A 6,447-nucleotide genomic window follows, 5' to 3' on the forward strand; every position below is an offset into this window, starting at 1 on the left:
TTTTTAGTGATTGAAATTTAAAATGAATAAAATAGTCACCAGAGTTGTCTATATTTAGTGATGTCAGCTACTTACTCTTTTGACTTTTTCAAATTAAATTTTATTTCATTTTCATTTAAGCAAAACTCTATCCTAAAATGTGCTCTTCTTAACAAAACAGTATGTGTGTGTGTGTATATACATATATATATAGTTTTTATAGTATATATATAGTTTTTATAGTATATATACACAGTTTTTGTTATGTAAAAGGAAAGCTAAATATATTTTGCAAAGGCAAATTTTTCAAGTTCTAGGAACTAATCAAGAAGTGTTTGAAGTGACTATTTCATCTCTATCAGTAAATCGGAAAATAGTCAGAAAGAAAAATAAAAAGTCATCCACTGATTTAACTATGTACCTACTATAATGTGGGATGAACCAGATAGTTTTTATTCATTTGTTCTATATCCTGTAATCAGGAGACTACAATTTCCTCATAAAAGATGAACAGAAAAGTTTAACTTTGCCAAATATATGAGATAAATTAAAAGTAATCTATACTCCACATACTGAATACACTCTGTAAGTGTCCATTGATTTTTCTTCAATATTTACATTGCTACATGCAGGGACAAACAGTGATCAGGTTGTTGGCAGTACATTTGAATAAAGATCAGACATCTGCCTCCCTTCAGTACTAACCCTATACCTTTTTTACCTTGAGTTTGCATAAACCAAAATTCGTTCTAAAATAATGAAGGTTTCCATACCTTAGATGTTCTGAGAATTTTCTTTACAAATCTATAAAGCAAATTGAACCATTTTACAAGTAAGTAATTATTACAAATACTTAATCACCATTCAGTAAATTAATTATTCTCTTGGTAGGGTCCTCAGCTCCCTCACTTCAGTGTACTCTCAGTCACACCAGAGTTCTCAACGCTTACCCCCAGATGTGAGCACTCCTTGAAATAATTACACAGACATGGAATTGGTGCCACTGTGAATCTATGTTTGCCAGCTTCAACTGAGTCTTTGATGTTGTTTCTGCTACTTTTATTTCCCTTGCCTCCACATTGTCTGTTCCAAAACATTCTCCACTCTTCTCAAAATTCTGGATTTTCCCTCTTTGATGACAATCCTGCATCCTCTTCTTAGAGCAAATGACTCATCAGTTGGGAGTTCCCTGGATTTTGAAAAGTATGATTGCTGTGTACCCATGGATCTCCTGTTACAAAGGAACCACTGCCTTTTATACCATCTTCTTCTACTCTAAACGTCCTCCTTTTCCTTTCCTTCAAGGATCTCTTCCTTATTTGGTAGTTGGTACAAACCCCGAATGGGGGTTCTTGGCCAGGTCCTGGTAAGGTCTATCATGGCCAAATGGAAGCCTCTGAAACTATACCCTTCCACAAGACAAGGTATTAAGTCAAGAAAAATATTCCATTCTGGGAAGAGGAGCAGACTAGTGCCATACTTGAGGTTCCTAAAGGTTACAAGTCTTATGGTTCCCATCATATCTATATTTAATTCACTGCATGGTGCCTGTAGGAATCACATACATCTTCAAGAATGATCGTAGACTACTGCAGCAGCTGGGTCAGATGTAGCATCTTTGCTAGAGCTGATTACCTCAGACTCAGGTACATGATAAATGATTATAGCTTCGGTGAATGTGTTCTTTTATATTCTGACCAGGAAAGAAAATCAGAAAGAGCTCACATTCACCAAGCATGAATAAATGTGCACATTTATAGTTCTTGGCTGGGGCTATATTAATTCTCCCATTCTCTGCCATAACATAGTCCAAAGAGATATGGACCATCTGGACATCCTGCAAAGGATCGCATTAATGCACCATAGCAAAGACATCATGCAAATTGGACCAGATGATCGAGAACAATCTATCACATTAGATGAATTGCTAAGAACATGCACTCCAGAGGGTGAAAGAGATATCTTAAGAAAATTTCAGAAGTCCAATGGTCAGGAAAGTGAATATGCCATCCACAGTAAAGGAGATGTACATTGTACTGCATCTTGCATTTCTTAACATAAAGAAGGAAGTATAATACCTAGTATGCTTCATCAGATTATGGAGGCTATATATCCCACACCTAGAAATACTCTTCTGACCCATGTACTAGAAACAAAAGTCTACCAACTTTTGCTGTGGAGTAGAAGATCCTGCAGATCTAGGCTGATGTGCAAACTAACACTTGTACCATTTGATCCAGAAAGCATTTTGGGCTTAAATGAATCAGTGGTGGGGCAAAATGTAGTGTGGAATGTAAAGCAAGCCTCAAGAGAGAACACAGATTACCAGTGGTCCAGAGCAAGGTTATGACATCTGCAAGGGCAGATTATATAACTTTTGAAAACAGCACCTGGAATTGTACCAGGGCCTTGTAGAGACAGTGTCTGACTGCAGGGCCCCAGTTCACCAGGTACCCAAAAGTACTCATCAGGGGTGAGAACTGCAAAATCTCTTGGTACAGACATTACATTCAACCTATCCTAAGAGACTGACCAAACTTTGGCAAGACTTTTAGCATCCTGAGGATATATCTCTGGGAAAACCCTGCCTCTTTTTGAGGTCCTATCTGGAAAATAAATTAGGAATGTCAAAAAAATTTACTGTTTATTTCAGCGGACACCTGACAATAGACCCCTGACCTTCTTTTCTTAGAGCTTTTACTAAAAAGGGCTTTCAGTTGTGAATTCTGTCTCTGCTCTTTGAGATGTATATGTATCTCTTACAATTCAGGAGTGTCTTTCTCGAGGACCTAAAATGTAATCAGGAAGGAAAGGGCCTCTGTATCTCAGTCAGTGCGGGAAGATAAAATCCTAACTTCCATAGTGGCCATGGAGTAGACACCCCTGGCCTAATCCCATTTATACTGACCAACCCTTTGAAAGTTTTCTTTCGAATCTCCCTTCCCCTTCCCTATTCCTTTATTCTCTCTTTATCATGCCCAGTAACCTTAGCACAAATCAGAATGGAGCTCCGTTTCTTCCCTTACTCTCAGTAGTTACAGAGTAAAATGTTTTCACCACTTTTACTTGAGGTTTGACTTATCTTTGACATCAGTTCTCTCAGATCCACCATTCTATAAAGTAAGGTAGAACCAGGCCAATATAGCATAAAATGAAAGAATTACATTCAGGATCAAGCACAAGCATAACCATAAGACACTTGAAGCTGCATGAGCAAGTAGCTTTTAAACCCTCATGTTGGCTACCACATTTGGGCCAGTGCCCCTTCCACAGCTTACACCTGAGACCATTTGGGAGCTAGGTGATATCCCTTGTCATCTCAGTGGGTAGCTGTCAGCAGAAAATGGATTGGGACTGCACTGCAGCCAAGCAAGGACCATGAGGAAAAATCCTCCTAATAGAGCTTCATGCCAGGCACGTGGTCATCCACTTTGTGTAAACAGAAAAGCCACGTAAGATTAGGATATTCATGGACTCCTGGAGAGTTGCAAATGAACAGCCTTTCTATTCAGAGGTCTTCTGGAAGGAATAATATTGGAAGATCTGGGACAAAGTGATTTGGGTCTAAAGGCAGATTCTAAATGGAATGGAATGGACAAGTATGAGAATCTTTACCTCATGTGTTAATGTCCAGCAAAGAACATCCATTATAGAAGAGGCACTAAACAATCAATTAGATAAAGTGACTCAGCCCACTGGTATCAGCCAGCCTTTATTTCTGCCTCCATTTCAGCCACCCCAGCGCTGTGCAAACACCACAAGCACATGAATAAAGTGGCCATGGTAGCAAAGATAGAGACTAAGCATGTGTCCTACAATATGTGCTTTTCAGATACTGAATGTAAGGTTGAATGTCTAGCCTACCAGAAATAGAGACCAAGGCTGAGCCTGGAGCCCTTACTTGGCTTAATCCCTCTGAGAGACATTCAGTCACCTGGTGGCAAGTTGATGACGTTGATTCCTTCCACCCCAGAAGGGCCAGAAATTCATTTCCATAGGAGTAAATATCCATTCTGGGTAGAGGGTTTCTTTTTCCTGCCATGAAGCTCTAGCCAGCACCGGTATCTGAAAGTTTACCAAGTGTTTGATATACTGGAAGAGTTTCCCACATAACATTTTATCAGACCAGAAAAATATCTTATAACAAAGGATATGTGGGTATGGGGCCATGGCCCTGAAGTTGTGAGCCTAATAGAGTTTTGGGAATGCCTGCTAAAAGAACAATGAAAGCATGGCCTTGGGGGAGATACTTTATGAGGATGCATGCTGTACAAAAGATTCAATACGCACTTGCAATCACTAAATTACAGATGGTGTTCTGTCCTCCATAGGAAAAAGATGAGGACTTAGGAAGCAAGAGGGAAAGCAAGAGTGGTTCTATTTATCATCACTCCCAATCACACACTTGGGGAATTCGTACTTCATCATCTCCACAACCCTGGGTTCTGCATAGTGAAATGAATCAGTTTTGCAGGAGACTTGCAGTCCTCCAGAGAACATAGCAAGAGCCCCCATTAAAATATAAACTATAGTTGCTTCCTGGGTTTTGTGGCTGGGACCAGAAGGCAAGACAATGAGTCACCATCTTTGTAGGCACAGGACTACTGTCACACAGTTATAGCAGGGAAGAATATATGGCAAATAATCTACTTGAGGGGTGCTTGGGTGGCTCAGTCATTAAGTGTCTGCCTTCGGCTCAGGTCATGATCCCAGGGTCCTGGGATTGAGCCCCACATCAGGCTCCCTGCTCGGCAGGAAGCCTGCTTCTCCCTCTCCCACTCCCTCCCCCTCTGCTTGTGTTCCCTCTTTCACTGTGTCTCTCTCTGTCAAATAAATAAATAAAAATCTTAAAAAAAAACAGTCTACTTGAGCAACACTTGGTACTCCCTTGTCTATTTTATTTTAATTAAGACCTTTTTTTTTTTTTTTAAGAGCAGTTTAAGGTTCACATCAACATTGAGGGGAAAGGTACAGAGATTTCCTACTTATTCCCTGGCCCCACACGAGCACAGCCTTCCCCATTATCAACATCTTCTCAGAGTGGGACATTTGTTACAACTCATGAACCTACATTGATATATTGTAAGCATCGGAAGTTCAGAGTTTATATCACAGTTTGCTGTAAGCATTGAACATTCTATGGGTTTGGGCAAATATGTAATGAAATGAATCCATCATAATGGTATCATATACAGTAATTTCATTGCTCTAAAAATCCTTTGTAATCCGTTTATTCATCTCTTCCACCCCGTAACCCCTGGAAATCTCTGATCTCTTTTCTGTCTCATAGTTTTGCCTTTTCCAGACTGTCATATAACTGGAATCATACAGTATGTAGGCTTTTCATATTGGTTTCTTTCACTTACTGATAGGCATATAAGGTTCCTCCCTGTCTTCACATACCTTAAGCATATTTCTTTTTAGCACTGAAAAAATATTCCATTGTCTCGATATACCACAGTTTATTTATCCACTTACCAATTGAAGGATGTCTTGGTTGCTTCCAAGTTTTGGCACTTACGAATAAAGCTGCTATAAATATTGTGTGCAGGTTTTCTGTGGACAAAAGTTTTCTATTCCTTTGGTAAATGCTAAGGAGTGCAATTGCTGGATCTTATGGTAAGAGTGTGCTTAGTTTTATCAAAAAACAACTGTCTGCTAAGTGACTGTACTACTTTTCACTCCCAAAGTTACTACACTGTTTTTCACTTCTAGCAGCAATGAGTAAGGGTTCCTGTTGCTTCACATCCTTGTCAGCATTTGGTGATGTAGTTAGTTTTCCAGTTTTTGGCCATTCTAACAGTGGTATCTCATTGTTGTTCTACTTTGCATTTCATCAAAACGTGATGACGTTTTTCCTGCTTCAGCTTCCTGGATAGGTGGAATGATATCTGATTAATTAATTATGGATCTTATTAATTTGGGGAAATTCTCAGTCATTATATCAAATATATGCTGTTCCTTTCTCTCTTCTCCTTTTGATATTCCCATTAAAAGTATGTTACACATTTTCTATTAGTCCCATAATACCTGAATGTTCTGCACTGTTTGTTTCTTTTACCCAGTCTTTGTTCACTTTGTTTTTTGTTTTCAAGAATTCTGGTAATATATCTTTGAGCTCAGAGATTCCATCACCAACCACCTCCAGTCCATTATTAAGCCCATCAGAGGCAGTCTTCATTTAAGTTACAACTTTTTTTATCTCCAGGATTTTTTGTTGTTGTTTTGTTCTTTCTTGCGATTTCCCTGTCTCTGCTTACATTGCTCAACTGTCTACGGTAGCCCTTAGAGCCCTAAGCATATTTATCATAGCTGTTTTAAATTCTCGGTCTGATCATTTCAACATCCCTGCCATGTCTGGTTCTAATGCTTGCTCTCTCTCTTCACATTGTGTTGTTTGACTTTTACTAGGCCATGACATTTTTTTCTTGATAGCCGGACATGTGGTACCAGGTAAAAGGAACTGCC

The sequence above is a fragment of the Leptonychotes weddellii genome, chromosome 2 (assembly GCF_054177405.1).
Source record: "Leptonychotes weddellii isolate Sample4059 chromosome 2, ASM5417740v2, whole genome shotgun sequence".
Taxonomy (NCBI): domain Eukaryota; kingdom Metazoa; phylum Chordata; class Mammalia; order Carnivora; family Phocidae; genus Leptonychotes; species Leptonychotes weddellii.